At 39.3% G+C, this 22,124-nt stretch overlaps 1 non-coding gene across 1 annotated transcript; it reads right to left on the bottom strand.

Moving 5' to 3' along the window:
- Window positions 1–521: 521 nt before the first annotated feature.
- On the bottom strand, window positions 522–594 carry TRNAA-AGC (transfer RNA alanine (anticodon AGC)). Its single transcript has one exon. It is a non-coding gene; the product is annotated as a tRNA-Ala (tRNA).
- Window positions 595–22,124: the final 21,530 nt, after the last annotated feature.

The raw sequence follows: 22,124 nt of genomic DNA, 5'->3' as shown, positions 1-22,124 counted from the left end.
ACATACGTCAAAATCAAACAAATTGGTCCAGTGGTTCAAAAGATAGATCGTAGTCCTTTGTGACCAAATAAAGCATGGCTTTTCTGCCCAAAACCAGTTCCACAGAGTCTTCTATCCTGGAGATAATTGGGAAGTAATCCAATTATCTCCAAGGACAGATGCAAAACTCCATTAAGCACATGGCAGTAAAAAGACAGTAAAATACACAAGGTTACATTTATTACATAAAATACAGACATGCAACATACAGTCCTCTGCTCTACAAGAGAGAAAAACACATGTCCTTCGAGCCAGAATTGAACCAGCGACCTAAGGATTGATATCATATACCAACTACAGTCCTCCGCTCTACCAGCTGAGCTATCGAAGGTAATTTGAGAGTTCACTCAATGTCAAAGTAGGAAATTTTTGAAGAATCAGGTAAGCAGTTAAACATTTTGCAACATGCTGCTGTGGCAATGACATCCAGGTAAACAAAAAGTTCAACTAAGCACCCTTCATTTAAAAAAAGAAGCAGCCACTGGAGGATGCGGGCATCGATCCCGCTACCTCTCACATGCTAAGCGAGCGCTCTACCATTTGAGCTAATCCCCCACTTTTCCGCTCTCATCTTTTGAAATGGCACCCTGGGCATAAAGGGGTGCCATTACAAAATGGGTAATGTAATTATCACAAGCAGAGAAATACAGTTTTTCCACATTATTCATAACTTTAAAAGTATGCATCAATTTCACATAAAACTTACATTTTCAGAATCAGCATACTCCAAATACAAACATACGTCAAAATCATACAAATTGGTCCAGTGGTTCAAAAGATAGATCGTAGTCCTTTGTGACCAAATAAAGCATGGCTTTTCTGCCCAAAACCAGTTCCACAGAGTCTTCTATCCTGGAGATAATTAGGAAGTAATCCAATTATCTCCAAGGACAGATGCAAAACTCCATTAAGCACATGGCAGTAAAAAGACAGTAAAATACACAAGGTTACATTTATTACATAAAATACAGACATGCAACATACAGTCTAAGCACCCTTCATTTAAAAGAAGAAGCAGCCACTGGAGAATGCGGGCATCGATCCCGCTACCTCTCACATGCTAAGCGAGCGCTCTACCATTTGAGCTAATGCCCCACTTTTCCGCTCTCATCTTTTGTAATGGCACCCTGGGCATAAAGGGGTGCCATTACAAAATGGGTAATGTAATTATCACAAGCAGAGAAATACAGTTTTTCCACATTATTCATAACTTTAAACGTATGCATCAATTTCACATAAAACTTACATTTTCAGAATCAGCATACTCCAAATACAAACATAGGTCAAAATCATACAAATTGGTCCAGTGGTTCAAAAGATAGATCGTAGTCCTTTGTGACCAAATGAAGCATGGCTTTTCTGCCCAAAACCAGTTCCACAGAGTCTTCTATCCTGGAGACAATTGGGAAGTGATCCAATTATCTCCAAGAACAGATGCAAAACTCCATTAAGCACATGGCAGTAAAAAGACAGTAAAATACACAAGGTTACATTTATTACATAAAATACAGACATGCAACATACAGTCCTCTGCTCTACAAGAGAGAAAAACACATATCCTTCGAGCCAGAATTGAACCAGCGACCTAAGGATTGATATCATATACCAACTACAGTCCTCCGCTCTACCAGCTGAGCTATCGAAGGTAATTTGAGAGTTCACTCAATGTCAAAGTAGGAAATTTTTGAAGAGTCAGGTAAGCAGTTAAACATTTTGCAACATGCTGCTGTGGCAATGACATCCAGGTAAACAAAAAGTTCAACTAAGCACCCTTCATTTAAAAGAAGAAGCAGCCACTGGAGAATGCGGGCATCGATCCTGCTACCTCTCACATGCTAAGCGAGCGCTCTACCATTTGAGCTAATCCCCCACTTTTCCGCTCTCATCTTTTGAAATGGCACCCTGGGCATAAAGGGGTGCCATTACAAAATGGGTAATGTAATTATCACAAGCAGAGAAATACAGTTTTTCCACATTATTCATAACTTTAAAAGTATGCATCAATTTCACATAAAACTTACATTTTCAGAATCAGCATACTCCAAATACAAACATACGTCAAAATCATACAAATTGGTCCAGTGGTTCAAAAGATAGATCGTAGTCCTTTGTGACCAAATGAAGCATGGCTTTTCTGCCCAAAACCAGTTCCACAGAGTCTTCTATCCTGGAGACAATTGGGAAGTGATCCAATTATCTCCAAGGACAGATGCAAAACTCCATTAAGCACATGGCAGTAAAAAGACAGTAAAATACACAAGGTTACATTTATTACATAAAATACAGACATGCAACATACAGTCTAAGCACCCTTCATTTAAAAGAAGAAGCAGCCACTGGAGAATGCGGGCATCGATCCCGCTACCTCTCACATGCTAAGCGAGCGCTCTACCATTTTAGCGAATCCCCCACTTTTCCGCTCTCATCTTTTGTAATGGCACCCTGGGCATAAAGGGGTGCCATTACAAAATGGGTAATGTAATTATCACAAGCAGAGAAATACAGTTTTTCCACATTATTCATAACTTTAAACGTATGCATCAATTTCACATAAAACTTACATTTTCAGAATCAGCATACTCCAAATACAAACATAGGTCAAAATCATACAAATTGGTCCAGTGGTTCAAAAGATAGATCGTAGTCCTTTGTGACCAAATGAAGCATGGCTTTTCTGCCCAAAACCAGTTCCACAGAGTCTTCTATCCTGGAGACAATTGGGAAGTGATCCAATTATCTCCAAGGACAGATGCAAAACTCCATTAAGCACATGGCAGTAAAAAGACAGTAAAATACACAAGGTTACATTTATTACATAAAATACAGACATGCAACATACAGTCCTCTGCTCTACAAGAGAGAAAAACACATATCCTTCGAGCCAGAATTGAACCAGCGACCTAAGGATTGATATCATATACCAACTACAGTCCTCCGCTCTACCAGCTGAGCTATCGAAGGTAATTTGAGAGTTCACTCAATGTCAAAGTAGGAAATTTTTGAAGAATCAGGTAAGCAGTTAAACATTTTGCAACATGCTGCTGTGGCAATGACATCCAGGTAAACAAAAAGTTCAACTAAGCACCCTTCATTTAAAAGAAGAAGCAGCCACTAGAGAATGCGGGCATCGATCCCGCTACCTCTCACATGCTAAGCGAGCGCTCTACCATTTGAGCTAATCCCCCACTTTTCCGCTCTCATCTTTTGAAATGGCACCCTGGGCATAAAGGGGTGCCATTACAAAATGGGTAATGTAATTATCACAAGCAGAGAAATACAGTTTTTCCACATTATTCATAACTTTAAAAGTATGCATCAATTTCACATAAAACTTACATTTTCAGAATCAGCATACTCCAAATACAAACATACGTCAAAATCATACAAATTGGTCCAGTGGTTCAAAAGATAGATCGTAGTCCTTTGTGACCAAATGAAGCATGGCTTTTCTGCCCAAAACCAGTTCCACAGAGTCTTCTATCCTGGAGACAATTGGGAAGTGATCCAATTATCTCCAAGGACAGATGCAAAACTCCATTAAGCACATGGCAGTAAAAAGACAGTAAAATACACAATGTTACATTTATTACATAAAATACAGACATGCAACATACAGTCCTCTGCTCTACAAGAGAGAAAAACACATATCCTTCGAGCCAGAATTGAACCAGCGACCTAAGGATTGATATCATATACCAACTACAGTCCTCCGCTCTACCAGCTGAGCTATCGAAGGTAATTTGATAGTTCACTCAATGTCAAAGTAGGAAATTTTTGAAGAATCAGGTAAGCAGTTAAACATTTTGCAACATGCTGCTGTGGCAATGACATCCAGGTAAACAAAAAGTTCAACTAAGCACCCTTCATTTAAAAAATGAAGCAGCCACTGGAGAATGCGGGCATCGATCCCGCTAACTCTCACATGCTAAGCGAGCGCTCTACCATTTGAGCTAATCCCCCACTTTTCCGCTCGCACCTTTTGTAATGGCACCCTGGGCATAAAGGGGTGCCATTACAAAATGGGTAATGTAATCATCACAAGCAGAGAAATACAGTTTTTCCACATTATTCATAACTTTAAAAGTATGCATCACATTCACATAAAACTTACATTTTCAGAATCAGCATACTCCAAATACAAACATACGTCAAAATCATACAAATTGGTCCAGTGGTTCAAAAGATAGTTCGTAGTCCTTTGTGACCAAATGAAGCATGGCTTTTCTGCCCAAAACCAGTTCCACAGAGTCTTCTATCCTGGAGATAATTGGGAAGTAATCCAATTATCTCCAAGGACAGATGCAAAACTCCATTAAGCACATGGCAGTAAAAAGACAGTAAAATACACAAGATTACATTTATTACATAAAATACAGACATGCAACATACAGTCCTCTGCTCTACAAGAGAGAAAAACACATGTCCTTCGAGCCAGAATTGAACCAGCGACCTAAGGATTGCTATCATATACCAACTACAGTCCTCCGCTCTACCAGCTGAGCTATCGAAGGTAATTTGTGAGTTCACTCAATGTCAAAGTAGGAAAATTTTGAAGAATCAGGTAAGCAGTTAAACATTTTGCAACATGCTGCTGTGGCAATGACATCCAGGTAAACAAAAAGTTCAACTAAGCACCCTTCATTTAAAAGAAGAAGCATCAATCCTGCTACCTCTCACATGCTAAGCGAGCGCTCTACCATTTGAGCTAATCCCCCACTTTTCCGCTCGCATCTTTTGTAATGGCACCCTGGGCATAAAGGGGTGCCATTACAAAATGGGTAATGTAATTATCACAAGCAGAGAAATACAGTTTTTCCACATTATTCATAACTTTAAAAGTATGCATCACATTCACATAAAACTTACATTTTCAGAATCAGCATACTCCAAATACAAACATACGTCAAAATCATACAAATTGGTCCAGTGGTTCAAAAGATAGATCGTAGTCCTTTGTGACCAAATGAAGCATGACTTTTCTGCCCAAAACCAGTTCCACAGAGTCTTCTATCCTGGAGATAATTGGGAAGTAATCCAATTATCTCCAAGGACAGATGCAAAACTCCATTAAGCACATGGCAGTAAAAAGACAGTAAAATACACAAGGTTACATTTATTACATAAAATACAGACATGCAACATACAGTCCTCTGCTCTACAAGAGAGAAAAACACATGTCCTTCGAGCCAGAATTGAACCAGCGACCTAAGGATTGCTATCATATACCAACTACAGTCCTCCGCTCTACCAGCTGAGCTATCGAAGGTAATTTGTGAGTTCACTCAATGTCAAAGTAGGAAAATTTTGAAGAATCAGGTAAGCAGTTAAACATTTTGCAACATGCTGCTGTGGCAATGACATCCAGGTAAACAAAAAGTTCAACTAAGCACCCTTCATTTAAAAGAAGAAGCATCAATCCTGCTACCTCTCACATGCTAAGCGAGCGCTCTACCATTTGAGCTAATCCCCCACTTTTCCGCTCGCATCTTTTGTAATGGCACCCTGGGCATAAAGGGGTGCCATTACAAAATGGGTAATATAATTATCACAAGCAGAGAAATACAGTTTTTCCACATTATTCATAACTTTAAAAGTATGCATCACATTCACATAAAACTTACATTTTCAGAATCAGCATACTCCAAATACAAACATACGTCAAAATCATACAAATTGGTCCAGTGGTTCAAAAGATAGATCGTAGTCCTTTGTGACCAAATGAAGCATGACTTTTCTGCCCAAAACCAGTTCCACAGAGTCTTCTATCCTGGAGATAATTGGGAAGTAATCCAATTATCTCCAAGGACAGATGCAAAACTCCATTAAGCACATGGCAGTAAAAAGACAGTAAAATACACAAGGTTACATTTATTACATAAAATACAGACATGCAACATACAGTCCTCTGCTCTACAAGAGAGAAAAACACATGTCCTTCGAGCCAGAATTGAACCAGCGACCTAAGGATTGCTATCATATACCAACTACAGTCCTCCGCTCTACCAGCTGAGCTATCGAAGGTAATTTGTGAGTTCACTCAATGTCAAAGTAGGAAATTTTTTAAGAATCAGGTAAGCAGTTAAACATTTTGCAACATGCTGCTGTGGCAATGACATCCAGGTAAACAAAAAGTTCAACTAAGCACCCTTCATTTAAAAGAAGAAGCAGCCACTGGAGAATGCGGGCATCGATCCCGCTACCTCTCACATGCTAAGCGAGCGCTCTACCATTTGAGCTAATCCCCCACTTTTCCGCTCTCATATTTTGTAATGGCACCCTGGGCATAAAGGGGTGCCATTACAAAATGGGTAATGTAATTATCACAAGCAGAGAAATACAGTTTTTCCACATTATTCATAACTTTAAAAGTATGCATCACATTCACATAAAACTTACATTTTCAGAATCAGCATACTCCAAATACAAACATACGTCAAAATCATACAAATTGGTCCAGTGGTTCAAAAGATAGATCATAGTCCTTTGTGTCAAAGTAGGAAATTTTTGAAGAATCAGGTAAGCAGTTAAACATTTTGCAACATGCTGCTGTGGCAATGACATCCAGGTAAACAAAAAGTTCAACTAAGCACCCTTCATTTAAAAGAAGAAGCAGCCACTGGAGAATGCGGGCATCGATCCCGCTACCTCTCACATGCTAAGCGAGCGCTCTACCATTTGAGCTAATCCCCCACTTTTCCGCTCGCATCTTTTGTAATGGCACCCTGGGCATAAAGGGGTGCCATTACAAAATGGGTAATGTAATTATCACAAGCAGAGAAATACAGTTTTTCCACATTATTCATAACTTTAAAAATATGCATCACATTCACATAAAACTTACATTTTCAGAATCAGCATACTCCAAATACAAACATACGTCAAAATCATACAAATTGGTCCAGTGGTTCAAAAGATAGATCGTAGTCCTTTGTGACCAAATGAAGCATGACTTTTCTGCCCAAAACCAGTTCCACAGAGTCTTCTATCCTGGAGATAATTGGGAAGTAATCCAATTATCTTCAAGGACAGATGCAAAACTCCATTAAGCACATGGCAGTAAAAAGACAGTAAAATACACAAGGTTACATTTATTACATAAAATACAGACATGCAACATACAGTCCTCTGCTCTACAAGAGAGAAAAACACATGTCCTTCGAGACAGAATTGAACCAGCGACCTAAGGATTGCTATCATATACCAACTACAGTCCTCCGCTCTACCAGCTGAGCTATCGAAGGTAATTTGTGAGTTCACTCAATGTCAAAGTAGGAAATTTTTGAAGAATCAGGTAAGCAGTTAAACATTTTGCAACATGCTGCTGTGGCAATGACATCCAGGTAAACAAAAAGTTCAACTAAGCACCCTTCATTTAAAAGAAGAAGCAGCCACTGGAGAATGCGGGCATCGATCCCGCTACCTCTCACATGCTAAGCGAGCGCTCTACCATTTGAGCTAATCCCCCACTTTTCCGCTCGCATCTTTTGTAATGGCACCCTGGGCATAAAGGGGTGCCATTACAAAATGGGTAATGTAATTATCACAAGCAGAGAAATACAGTTTTTCCACATTATTCATAACTTTAAAAATATGCATCACATTCACATAAAACTTACATTTTCAGAATCAGCATACTCCAAATACAAACATACGTCAAAATCATACAAATTGGTCCAGTGGTTCAAAAGATAGATCGTAGTCCTTTGTGACCAAATGAAGCATGACTTTTCTGCCCAAAACCAGTTCCACAGAGTCTTCTATCCTGGAGATAATTGGGAAGTAATCCAATTATCTTCAAGGACAGATGCAAAACTCCATTAAGCACATGGCAGTAAAAAGACAGTAAAATACACAAGGTTACATTTATTACATAAAATACAGACATGCAACATACAGTCCTCTGCTCTACAAGAGAGAAAAACACATGTCCTTCGAGCCAGAATTGAACCAGCGACCTAAGGATTGCTATCATATACCAACTACAGTCCTCCGCTCTACCAGCTGAGCTATCGAAGGTAATTTGTGAGTTCACTCAATGTCAAAGTAGGAAATTTTTGAAGAATCAGGTAAGCAGTTAAACATTTTGCAACATGCTGCTGTGGCAATGACATCCAGGTAAACAAAAAGTTCAACTAAGCACCCTTCATTTAAAAGAAGAAGCAGCCACTGGAGAATGCGGGCATCGATCCCGCTACCTCTCACATGCTAAGCGAGCGCTCTACCATTTGAGCTAATCCCCCACTTTTCCGCTCGCATCTTTTGTAATGGCACCCTGGGCATAAAGGGGTGCCATTACAAAATGGGTAATGTAATTATCACAAGCAGAGAAATACAGTTTTTCCACATTATTCATAACTTTAAAAATATGCATCACATTCACATAAAACTTACATTTTCAGAATCAGCATACTCCAAATACAAACATACGTCAAAATCATACAAATTGGTCCAGTGGTTCAAAAGATAGATCGTAGTCCTTTGTGACCAAATGAAGCATGACTTTTCTGCCCAAAACCAGTTCCACAGAGTCTTCTATCCTGGAGATAATTGGGAAGTAATCCAATTATCTTCAAGGACAGATGCAAAACTCCATTAAGCACATGGCAGTAAAAAGACAGTAAAATACACAAGGTTACATTTATTACATAAAATACAGACATGCAACATACAGTCCTCTGCTCTACAAGAGAGAAAAACACATGTCCTTCGAGCCAGAATTGAACCAGCGACCTAAGGATTGCTATCATATACCAACTACAGTCCTCCGCTCTACCAGCTGAGCTATCGAAGGTAATTTGTGAGTTCACTCAATGTCAAAGTAGGAAATTTTTGAAGAATCAGGTAAGCAGTTAAACATTTTGCAACATGCTGCTGTGGCAATGACATCCAGGTAAACAAAAAGTTCAACTAAGCACCCTTCATTTAAAAGAAGAAGCAGCCACTGGAGAATGCGGGCATCGATCCCGCTACCTCTCACATGCTAAGCGAGCGCTCTACCATTTGAGCTAATCCCCCACTTTTCCGCTCGCATCTTTTGTAATGGCACCCTGGGCATAAAGGGGTGCCATTACAAAATGGGTAATGTAATTATCACAAGCAGAGAAATACAGTTTTTCCACATTATTCATAACTTTAAAAATATGCATCACATTCACATAAAACTTACATTTTCAGAATCAGCATACTCCAAATACAAACATACGTCAAAATCATACAAATTGGTCCAGTGGTTCAAAAGATAGATCGTAGTCCTTTGTGACCAAATGAAGCATGACTTTTCTGCCCAAAACCAGTTCCACAGAGTCTTCTATCCTGGAGATAATTGGGAAGTAATCCAATTATCTTCAAGGACAGATGCAAAACTCCATTAAGCACATGGCAGTAAAAAGACAGTAAAATACACAAGGTTACATTTATTACATAAAATACAGACATGCAACATACAGTCCTCTGCTCTACAAGAGAGAAAAACACATGTCCTTCGAGACAGAATTGAACCAGCGACCTAAGGATTGCTATCATATACCAACTACAGTCCTCCGCTCTACCAGCTGAGCTATCGAAGGTAATTTGTGAGTTCACTCAATGTCAAAGTAGGAAATTTTTGAAGAATCAGGTAAGCAGTTAAACATTTTGCAACATGCTGCTGTGGCAATGACATCCAGGTAAACAAAAAGTTCAACTAAGCACCCTTCATTTAAAAGAAGAAGCAGCCACTGGAGAATGCGGGCATCGATCCCGCTACCTCTCACATGCTAAGCGAGCGCTCTACCATTTGAGCTAATCCCCCACTTTTCCGCTCGCATCTTTTGTAATGGCACCCTGGGCATAAAGGGGTGCCATTACAAAATGGGTAATGTAATTATCACAAGCAGAGAAATACAGTTTTTCCACATTATTCATAACTTTAAAAGTATGCATCACATTCACATAAAACTTACATTTTCAGAATCAGCATACTCCAAATACAAACATACGTCAAAATCAAACAAATTGGTCCAGTGGTTCAAAAGATAGATCGTAGTCCTTTGTGACCAAATGAAGCATGACTTTTCTGCCCAAAACCAGTTCCACAGAGTCTTCTATCCTGGAGATAATTGGGAAGTAATCCAATTATCTCCAAGGACAGATGCAAAACTCCATTAAGCACATGGCAGTAAAAAGACAGTAAAATACACAAGGTTACATTTATTACATAAAATACAGACATGCAACATACAGTCCTCTGCTCTACAAGAGAGAAAAACACATGTCCTGCGAGCCAGAATTGAACCAGCGACCTAAGGATTGCTATCATATACCAACTACAGTCCTCCGCTCTACCAGCTGAGCTATCGAAGGTAATTTGTGAGTTCACTCAATGTCAAAGTAGGACATTTTTGAAGAATCAGGTAAGCAGTTAAACATTTTGCAACATGCTGCTGTGGCAATGACATCCAGGTAAACAAAAAGTTCAACTAAGCACCCTTCATTTAAAAGAAGAAGCAGCCACTGGAGAATGCGGGCATCGATCCCGCTACCTCTCACATGCTAAGCAAGCGCTCAACCATTTGAGCTAATCCCCCACTTTTCCGCTCGCATGTTTTGTAATGGCACCCTGGGCATAAAGGGGTGCCATTACAAAATGGGTAATGTAATTATCAAAAGCAGAGAAATACAGTTTTTCCACATTATTCATAACTTTAAAAGTATGCATCACATTCACATAAAACTTACATTTTCAGAATCAGCATACTCCAAATACAAACAAACGTCAAAATCAAACAAATTGGTCCAGTGGTTCAAAAGATAGATCGTAGTCCTTTGTGACCAAATGAAGCATGACTTTTCTGCCCAAAACCAGTTCCACAGAGTCTTCTATCCTGGAGATAATTGGGAAGTAATCCAATTATCTCCAAGGACAGATGCAAAACTCCATTAAGCACATGGCAGTAAAAAGACAGTAAAATACACAAGGTTACATTTATTACATAAAATACAGACATGCAACATACAGTCCTCTGCTCTACAAGAGAGAAAAACACATGTCCTTCGAGCCAGAATTGAACCAGCGACCTAAGGATTGCTATCATATACCAACTACAGTCCTCCGCTCTACCAGCTGAGCTATCGAAGGTAATTTGTGAGTTCACTCAATGTCAAAGTAGGAAATTTTTGAAGAATCAGGTAAGCAGTTAAACATTTTGCAACATGCTGCTGTGGCAATGACATCCAGGTAAACAAAAAGTTCAACTAAGCACCCTTCATTTAAAAGAAGAAGCAGCCACTGGAGAATGCGGGCATCGATCCCGCTACCTCTCACATGCTAAGCGAGCGCTCTACCATTTGAGCTAATCCCCCACTTTTCCGCTCGCATCTTTTGTAATGGCACCCTGGGCATAAAGGGGTGCCATTACAAAATGGGTAATGTAATTATCACAAGCAGAGAAATACAGTTTTTCCACATTATTCATAACTTTAAAAATATGCATCACATTCACATAAAACTTACATTTTCAGAATCAGCATACTCCAAATACAAACATACGTCAAAATCATACAAATTGGTCCAGTGGTTCAAAAGATAGATCGTAGTCCTTTGTGACCAAATGAAGCATGACTTTTCTGCCCAAAACCAGTTCCACAGAGTCTTCTATCCTGGAGATAATTGGGAAGTAATCCAATTATCTTCAAGGACAGATGCAAAACTCCATTAAGCACATGGCAGTAAAAAGACAGTAAAATACACAAGGTTACATTTATTACATAAAATACAGACATGCAACATACAGTCCTCTGCTCTACAAGAGAGAAAAACACATGTCCTGCGAGCCAGAATTGAACCAGCGACCTAAGGATTGCTATCATATACCAACTACAGTCCTCCGCTCTACCAGCTGAGCTATCGAAGGTAATTTGTGAGTTCACTCAATGTCAAAGTAGGACATTTTTGAAGAATCAGGTAAGCAGTTAAACATTTTGCAACATGCTGCTGTGGCAATGACATCCAGGTAAACAAAAAGTTCAACTAAGCACCCTTCATTTAAAAGAAGAAGCAGCCACTGGAGAATGCGGGCATCGATCCCGCTACCTCTCACATGCTAAGCAAGCGCTCAACCATTTGAGCTAATCCCCCACTTTTCCGCTCGCATCTTTTGTAATGGCACCCTGGGCATAAAGGGGTGCCATTACAAAATGGGTAATGTAATTATCAAAAGCAGAGAAATACAGTTTTTCCACATTATTCATAACTTTAAAAGTATGCATCACATTCACATAAAACTTACATTTTCAGAATCAGCATACTCCAAATACAAACAAACGTCAAAATCAAACAAATTGGTCCAGTGGTTCAAAAGATAGATCGTAGTCCTTTGTGACCAAATGAAGCATGACTTTTCTGCCCAAAACCAGTTCCACAGAGTCTTCTATCCTGGAGATAATTGGGAAGTAATCCAATTATCTCCAAGGACAGATGCAAAACTCCATTAAGCACATGGCAGTAAAAAGACAGTAAAATACACAAGGTTACATTTATTACATAAAATACAGACATGCAACATACAGTCCTCTGCTCTACAAGAGAGAAAAACACATGTCCTTCGAGCCAGAATTGAACCAGCGACCTAAGGATTGCTATCATATACCAACTACAGTCCTCCGCTCTACCAGCTGAGCTATCGAAGGTAATTTGTGAGTTCACTCAATGTCAAAGTAGGAAATTTTTGAAGAATCAGGTAAGCAGTTAAACATTTTGCAACATGCTGCTGTGGCAATGACATCCAGGTAAACAAAAAGTTCAACTAAGCACCCTTCATTTAAAAGAAGAAGCAGCCACTGGAGAATGCGGGCATCGATCCCGCTACCTCTCACATGCTAAGCGAGCGCTCTACCATTTGAGCTAATCCCCCACTTTTCCACACTCATATTTTGTAATGGCACCCTGGGCATAAAGGGGTGCCATTACAAAATGGGTAATGTAATTATCACAAGCAGAGAAATACAGTTTTTCCACATTATTCATAACTTTAAAAGTATGCATCACATTCACATAAAACTTACATTTTCAGAATCAGCATACTCCAAATACAAACATACGTCAAAATCATACAAATTGGTCCAGTGGTTCAAAAGATAGATCATAGTCCTTTGTGTCAAAGTAGGAAATTTTTGAAGAATCAGGTAAGCAGTTAAACATTTTGCAACATGCTGCTGTGGCAATGACATCCAGGTAAACAAAAAGTTCAACTAAGCACCCTTCATTTAAAAGAAGAAGCAGCCACTGGAGAATGCGGGCATCGATCCCGCTACCTCTCACATGCTAAGCGAGCGCTCTACCATTTGAGCTAATCCCCCACTTTTCCGCTCGCATCTTTTGTAATGGCACCCTGGGCATAAAGGGGTGCCATTACAAAATGGGTAATGTAATTATCACAAGCAGAGAAATACAGTTTTTCCACATTATTCATAACTTTAAAAATATGCATCACATTCGAAGGTAATTTGTGAGTTCACTCAATGTCAAAGTAGGACATTTTTGAAGAATCAGGTAAGCAGTTAAACATTTTGCAACATGCTGCTGTGGCAATGACATCCAGGTAAACAAAAAGTTCAACTAAGCACCCTTCATTTAAAAGAAGAAGCAGCCACTGGAGAATGCGGGCATCGATCCCGCTACCTCTCACATGCTAAGCAAGCGCTCAACCATTTGAGCTAATCCCCCACTTTTCCGCTCGCATCTTTTGTAATGGCACCCTGGGCATAAAGGGGTGCCATTACAAAATGGGTAATGTAATTATCAAAAGCAGAGAAATACAGTTTTTCCACATTATTCATAACTTTAAAAGTATGCATCACATTCACATAAAACTTACATTTTCAGAATCAGCATACTCCAAATACAAACAAACGTCAAAATCAAACAAATTGGTCCAGTGGTTCAAAAGATAGATCGTAGTCCTTTGTGACCAAATGAAGCATGACTTTTCTGCCCAAAACCAGTTCCACAGAGTCTTCTATCCTGGAGATAATTGGGAAGTAATCCAATTATCTCCAAGGACAGATGCAAAACTCCATTAAGCACATGGCAGTAAAAAGACAGTAAAATACACAAGGTTACATTTATTACATAAAATACAGACATGCAACATACAGTCCTCTGCTCTACAAGAGAGAAAAACACATGTCCTTCGAGCCAGAATTGAACCAGCGACCTAAGGATTGCTATCATATACCAACTACAGTCCTCCGCTCTACCAGCTGAGCTATCGAAGGTAATTTGTGAGTTCACTCAATGTCAAAGTAGGAAATTTTTGAAGAATCAGGTAAGCAGTTAAACATTTTGCAACATGCTGCTGTGGCAATGACATCCAGGTAAACAAAAAGTTCAACTAAGCACCCTTCATTTAAAAGAAGAAGCAGCCACTGGAGAATGCGGGCATCGATCCCGCTACCTCTCACATGCTAAGCGAGCGCTCTACCATTTGAGCTAATCCCCCACTTTTCCACTCTCATATTTTGTAATGGCACCCTGGGCATAAAGGGGTGCCATTACAAAATGGGTAATGTAATTATCACAAGCAGAGAAATACAGTTTTTCCACATTATTCATAACTTTAAAAGTATGCATCACATTCACATAAAACTTACATTTTCAGAATCAGCATACTCCAAATACAAACATACGTCAAAATCATACAAATTGGTCCAGTGGTTCAAAAGATAGATCATAGTCCTTTGTGTCAAAGTAGGAAATTTTTGAAGAATCAGGTAAGCAGTTAAACATTTTGCAACATGCTGCTGTGGCAATGACATCCAGGTAAACAAAAAGTTCAACTAAGCACCCTTCATTTAAAAGAAGAAGCAGCCACTGGAGAATGCGGGCATCGATCCCGCTACCTCTCACATGCTAAGCGAGCGCTCTACCATTTGAGCTAATCCCCCACTTTTCCGCTCGCATCTTTCGTAATGGCACCCTGGGCATAAAGGGGTGCCATTACAAAATGGGTAATGTAATTATCACAAGCAGAGAAATACAGTTTTTCCACATTATTCATAACTTTAAAAATATGCATCACATTCACATAAAACTTACATTTTCAGAATCAGCATACTCCAAATACAAACATACGTCAAAATCAAACAAATTGGTCCAGTGGTTCAAAAGATAGATCGTAGTCCTTTGTGACCAAATGAAGCATGACTTTTCTGCCCAAAACCAGTTCCACAGAGTCTTCTATCCTGGAGATAATTGGGAAGTAATCCAATTATCTCCAAGGACAGATGCAAAACTCCATTAAGCACATGGCAGTAAAAAGACAGTAAAATACACAAGGTTACATTTATTACATAAAATACAGACATGCAACATACAGTCCTCTGCTCTACAAGAGAGAAAAACACATGTCCTTCGAGCCAGAATTGAACCAGCGACCTAAGGATTGCTATCATATACCAACTACAGTCCTCCGCTCTACCAGCTGAGCTATCGAAGGTAATTTGTGAGTTCACTCAATGTCAAAGTAGGAAATTTTTGAAGAATCAGGTAAGCAGTTAAACATTTTGCAACATGCTGCTGTGGCAATGACATCCAGGTAAACAAAAAGTTCAACTAAGCACCCTTCATTTAAAATAAGAAGCAGCCACTGGAGAATGCGGGCATCGATCCCGCTACCTCTCACATGCTAAGCGAGCGCTCTACCATTTGAGCTAATCCCCCACTTTTCCGCTCTCATATTTTGTAATGGCACCCTGGGCATAAAGGGGGGCCATTACAAAATGGGTAATGTAATTATCACAAGCAGAGAAATACAGTTTTTCCACATTATTCATAACTTTAAAAGTATGCATCACATTCACATAAAACTTACATTTTCAGAATCAGCATACTCCAAATACAAACATACGTCAAAATCATACAAATTGGTCCAGTGGTTCAAAAGATAGATCATAGTCCTTTGTGTCAAAGTAGGAAATTTTTGAAGAATCAGGTAAGCAGTTAAACATTTTGCAACATGCTGCTGTGGCAATGACATCCAGGTAAACAAAAAGTTCAACTAAGCACCCTTCATTTAAAAGAAGAAGCAGCCACTGGAGAATGCGGGCATCGATCCCGCTACCTCTCACATGCTAAGCGAGCGCTCTACCATTTGAGCTAATCCCCCACTTTTCCGCTCGCATCTTTTGTAATGGCACCCTGGGCATAAAGGGGTGCCATTACAAAATGGGTAATGTAATTATCACAAGCAGAGAAATACAGTTTTTCCACATTATTCATAACTTTAAAAGTATGCATCACATTCACATAAAACTTACATTTGCAGAATCAGCATACTCCAAATACAAACATACGTCAAAATCATACAAATTGGTCCAGTGGTTCAAAAGATAGATCATAGTCCTTTGTGTCAAAGTAGGAAATTTTTGAAGAATCAGGTAAGCAGTTAAACATTTTGCAACATGCTGCTGTGGCAATGACATCCAGGTAAACAAAAAGTTCAACTAAGCACCCTTCATTTAAAAGAAGAAGCAGCCACTGGAGAATGCGGGCATCAATCCCGCTACCTCTCACATGCTAAGCGAGCGCTCTACCATTTGAGCTAATCCCCCACTTTTCCGCTCGCATCTTTTGTAATGGCACCCTGGGCATAAAGGGGTGCCATTACAAAATGGGTAATGTAATTATCACAAGCAGAGAAATACAGTTTTTCCACATTATTCATAACTTTAAAAATATGCATCACATTCACATAAAACTTACATTTTCAGAATCAGCATACTCCAAATACAAACATACGTCAAAATCATACAAATTGGTCCAGTGGTTCAAAAGATAGATCATAGTCCTTTGTGTCAAAGTAGGAAATTTTTGAAGAATCAGGAAAGCAGTTAAACATTTTGCAACATGCTGCTGTGGCAATGACATCCAGGTAAACAAAAAGTTCAACTAAGCACCCTTCATTTAAAAGAAGAAGCAGCCACTGGAGAATGCGGGCATCGATCCCGCTACCTCTCACATGCTAAGCGAGCGCTCTACCATTTGAGCTAATCCCCCACTTTTCCGCTCGCATCTTTTGTAATGGCACCCTGGGCATAAAGGGGTGCCATTACAAAATGGGTAATGTAATTATCACAAGCAGAGAAATACAGTTTTTCCACATTATTCATAACTTTAAAAATATGCATCACATTCACATAAAACTTACATTTTCAGAATCAGCATACTCCAAATACAAACATACGTCAAAATCATACAAATTGGTCCAGTGGTTCAAAAGATAGATCGTATTCCTTTGTGACCAAATGAAGCATGACTTTTCTGCCCAAAACCAGTTCCACAGAGTCTTCTATCCTGGAGATAATTGGGAAGTAATCCAATTATCTTCAAGGACAGATGCAAAACTCCATTAAGCACATGGCAGTAAAAAGACAGTAAAATACACAAGGTTACATTTATTACATAAAATACAGACATGCAACATACAGTCCTCTGCTCTACAAGAGAGAAAAACACATGTCCTTCGAGCCAGAATTGAACCAGCGACCTAAGGATTGCTATCATATACCAACTACAGTCCTCCGCTCTACCAGCTGAGCTATCGAAGGTAATTTGTGAGTTCACTCAATGTCAAAGTAGGAAATTTTTGAAGAATCAGGTAAGCAGTTAAACATTTTGCAACATGCTGCTGTGGCAATGACATCCAGGTAAACAAAAAGTTCAACTAAGCACCCTTCATTTAAAAGAAGAAGCAGCCACTGGAGAATGCGGGCATCGATCCCGCTACCTCTCACATGCTAAGCGAGCGCTCTACCATTTGAGCTAATCCCCCACTTTTCCGCTCGCATCTTTTGTAATGGCACCCTGGGCATAAAGGGGTGCCATTACAAAATGGGTAATGTAATTATCACAAGCAGAGAAATACAGTTTTTCCACATTATTCATAACTTTAAAAATATGCATCACATTCACATAAAACTTACATTTTCAGAATCAGCATACTCCAAATACAAACATACGTCAAAATCATACAAATTGGTCCAGTGGTTCAAAAGATAGATCGTAGTCCTTTGTGACCAAATGAAGCATGACTTTTCTGCCCAAAACCAGTTCCACAGAGTCTTCTATCCTGGAGATAATTGGGAAGTAATCCAATTATCTTCAAGGACAGATGCAAAACTCCATTAAGCACATGGCAGTAAAAAGACAGTAAAATACACAAGGTTACATTTATTACATAAAATACAGACATGCAACATACAGTCCTCTGCTCTACAAGAGAGAAAAACACATGTCCTTCGAGACAGAATTGAACCAGCGACCTAAGGATTGCTATCATATACCAACTACAGTCCTCCGCTCTACCAGCTGAGCTATCGAAGGTAATTTGTGAGTTCACTCAATGTCAAAGTAGGAAATTTTTGAAGAATCAGGTAAGCAGTTAAACATTTTGCAACATGCTGCTGTGGCAATGACATCCAGGTAAACAAAAAGTTCAACTAAGCACCCTTCATTTAAAAGAAGAAGCAGCCACTGGAGAATGCGGGCATCGATCCCGCTACCTCTCACATGCTAAGCGAGCGCTCTACCATTTGAGCTAATCCCCCACTTTTCCGCTCGCATCTTTTGTAATGGCACCCTGGGCATAAAGGGGTGCCATTACAAAATGGGTAATGTAATTATCACAAGCAGAGAAATACAGTTTTTCCACATTATTCATAACTTTAAAAGTATGCATCACATTCACATAAAACTTACATTTTCAGAATCAGCATACTCCAAATACAAACATACGTCAAAATCAAACAAATTGGTCCAGTGGTTCAAAAGATAGATCGTAGTCCTTTGTGACCAAATGAAGCATGACTTTTCTGCCCAAAACCAGTTCCACAGAGTCTTCTATCCTGGAGATAATTGGGAAGTAATCCAATTATCTCCAAGGACAGATGCAAAACTCCATTAAGCACATGGCAGTAAAAAGACAGTAAAATACACAAGGTTACATTTATTACATAAAATACAGACATGCAACATACAGTCCTCTGCTCTACAAGAGAGAAAAACACATGTCCTTCGAGCCAGAATTGAACCAGCGACCTAAGGATTGCTATCATATACCAACTACAGTCCTCCGCTCTACCAGCTGAGCTATCGAAGGTAATTTGTGAGTTCACTCAATGTCAAAGTAGGAAATTTTTGAAGAATCAGGTAAGCAGTTAAACATTTTGCAACATGCTGCTGTGGCAATGACATCCAGGTAAACAAAAAGTTCAACTAAGCACCCTTCATTTAAAATAAGAAGCAGCCACTGGAGAATGCGGGCATCGATCCCGCTACCTCTCACATGCTAAGCGAGCGCTCTACCATTTGAGCTAATCCCCCACTTTTCCGCTCTCATATTTTGTAATGGCACCCTGGGCATAAAGGGGGGCCATTACAAAATGGGTAATGTAATTATCACAAGCAGAGAAATACAGTTTTTCCACATTATTCATAACTTTAAAAGTATGCATCACATTCACATAAAACTTACATTTTCAGAATCAGCATACTCCAAATACAAACATACGTCAAAATCATACAAATTGGTCCAGTGGTTCAAAAGATAGATCATAGTCCTTTGTGTCAAAGTAGGAAATTTTTGAAGAATCAGGTAAGCAGTTAAACATTTTGCAACATGCTGCTGTGGCAATGACATCCAGGTAAACAAAAAGTTCAACTAAGCACCCTTCATTTAAAAGAAGAAGCAGCCACTGGAGAATGCGGGCATCGATCCCGCTACCTCTCACATGCTAAGCGAGCGCTCTACCATTTGAGCTAATCCCCCACTTTTCCGCTCGCATCTTTTGTAATGGCACCCTGGGCATAAAGGGGTGCCATTACAAAATGGGTAATGTAATTATCACAAGCAGAGAAATACAGTTTTTCCACATTATTCATAACTTTAAAAGTATGCATCACATTCACATAAAACTTACATTTGCAGAATCAGCATACTCCAAATACAAACATACGTCAAAATCATACAAATTGGTCCAGTGGTTCAAAAGATAGATCATAGTCCTTTGTGTCAAAGTAGGAAATTTTTGAAGAATCAGGTAAGCAGTTAAACATTTTGCAACATGCTGCTGTGGCAATGACATCCAGGTAAACAAAAAGTTCAACTAAGCACCCTTCATTTAAAAGAAGAAGCAGCCACTGGAGAATGCGGGCATCAATCCCGCTACCTCTCACATGCTAAGCGAGCGCTCTACCATTTGAGCTAATCCCCCACTTTTCCGCTCGCATCTTTTGTAATGGCACCCTGGGCATAAAGGGGTGCCATTACAAAATGGGTAATGTAATTATCACAAGCAGAGAAATACAGTTTTTCCACATTATTCATAACTTTAAAAATATGCATCACATTCACATAAAACTTACATTTTCAGAATCAGCATACTCCAAATACAAACATACGTCAAAATCATACAAATTGGTCCAGTGGTTCAAAAGATAGATCATAGTCCTTTGTGTCAAAGTAGGAAATTTTTGAAGAATCAGGAAAGCAGTTAAACATTTTGCAACATGCTGCTGTGGCAATGACATCCAGGTAAACAAAAAGTTCAACTAAGCACCCTTCATTTAAAAGAAGAAGCAGCCACTGGAGAATGCGGGCATCGATCCCGCTACCTCTCACATGCTAAGCGAGCGCTCTACCATTTGAGCTAATCCCCCACTTTTCCGCTCGCATCTTTTGTAATGGCACCCTGGGCATAAAGGGGTGCCATTACAAAATGGGTAATGTAATTATCACAAGCAGAGAAATACAGTTTTTCCACATTATTCATAACTTTAAAAATATGCATCACATTCACATAAAACTTACATTTTCAGAATCAGCATACTCCAAATACAAACATACGTCAAAATCATACAAATTGGTCCAGTGGTTCAAAAGATAGATCGTATTCCTTTGTGACCAAATGAAGCATGACTTTTCTGCCCAAAACCAGTTCCACAGAGTCTTCTATCCTGGAGATAATTGGGAAGTAATCCAATTATCTTCAAGGACAGATGCAAAACTCCATTAAGCACATGGCAGTAAAAAGACAGTAAAATACACAAGGTTACATTTATTACATAAAATACAGACATGCAACATACAGTCCTCTGCTCTACAAGAGAGAAAAACACATGTCCTTCGAGCCAGAATTGAACCAGCGACCTAAGGATTGCTATCATATACCAACTACAGTCCTCCGCTCTACCAGCTGAGCTATCGAAGGTAATTTGTGAGTTCACTCAATGTCAAAGTAGGAAATTTTTGAAGAATCAGGTAAGCAGTTAAACATTTTGCAACATGCTGCTGTGGCAATGACATCCAGGTAAACAAAAAGTTCAACTAAGCACCCTTCATTTAAAAGAAGAAGCAGCCACTGGAGAATGCGGGCATCGATCCCGCTACCTCTCACATGCTAAGCGAGCGCTCTACCATTTGAGCTAATCCCCCACTTTTCCGCTCGCATCTTTTGTAATGGCACCCTGGGCATAAAGGGGTGCCATTACAAAATGGGTAATGTAATTATCACAAGCAGAGAAATACAGTTTTTCCACATTATTCATAACTTTAAAAATATGCATCACATTCACATAAAACTTACATTTTCAGAATCAGCATACTCCAAATACAAACATACGTCAAAATCATACAAATTGGTCCAGTGGTTCAAAAGATAGATCGTAGTCCTTTGTGACCAAATGAAGCATGACTTTTCTGCCCAAAACCAGTTCCACAGAGTCTTCTATCCTGGAGATAATTGGGAAGTAATCCAATTATCTTCAAGGACAGATGCAAAACTCCATTAAGCACATGGCAGTAAAAAGACAGTAAAATACACAAGGTTACATTTATTACATAAAATACAGACATGCAACATACAGTCCTCTGCTCTACAAGAGAGAAAAACACATGTCCTTCGAGACAGAATTGAACCAGCGACCTAAGGATTGCTATCATATACCAACTACAGTCCTCCGCTCTACCAGCTGAGCTATCGAAGGTAATTTGTGAGTTCACTCAATGTCAAAGTAGGAAATTTTTGAAGAATCAGGTAAGCAGTTAAACATT

This window comes from Pelobates fuscus, chromosome 4 (assembly GCF_036172605.1).
Source record: "Pelobates fuscus isolate aPelFus1 chromosome 4, aPelFus1.pri, whole genome shotgun sequence".
Taxonomy (NCBI): domain Eukaryota; kingdom Metazoa; phylum Chordata; class Amphibia; order Anura; family Pelobatidae; genus Pelobates; species Pelobates fuscus.
Note: the sequence above shows the minus strand (reverse complement) of the source record. Positions and strands in the feature narration are given on the sequence as shown.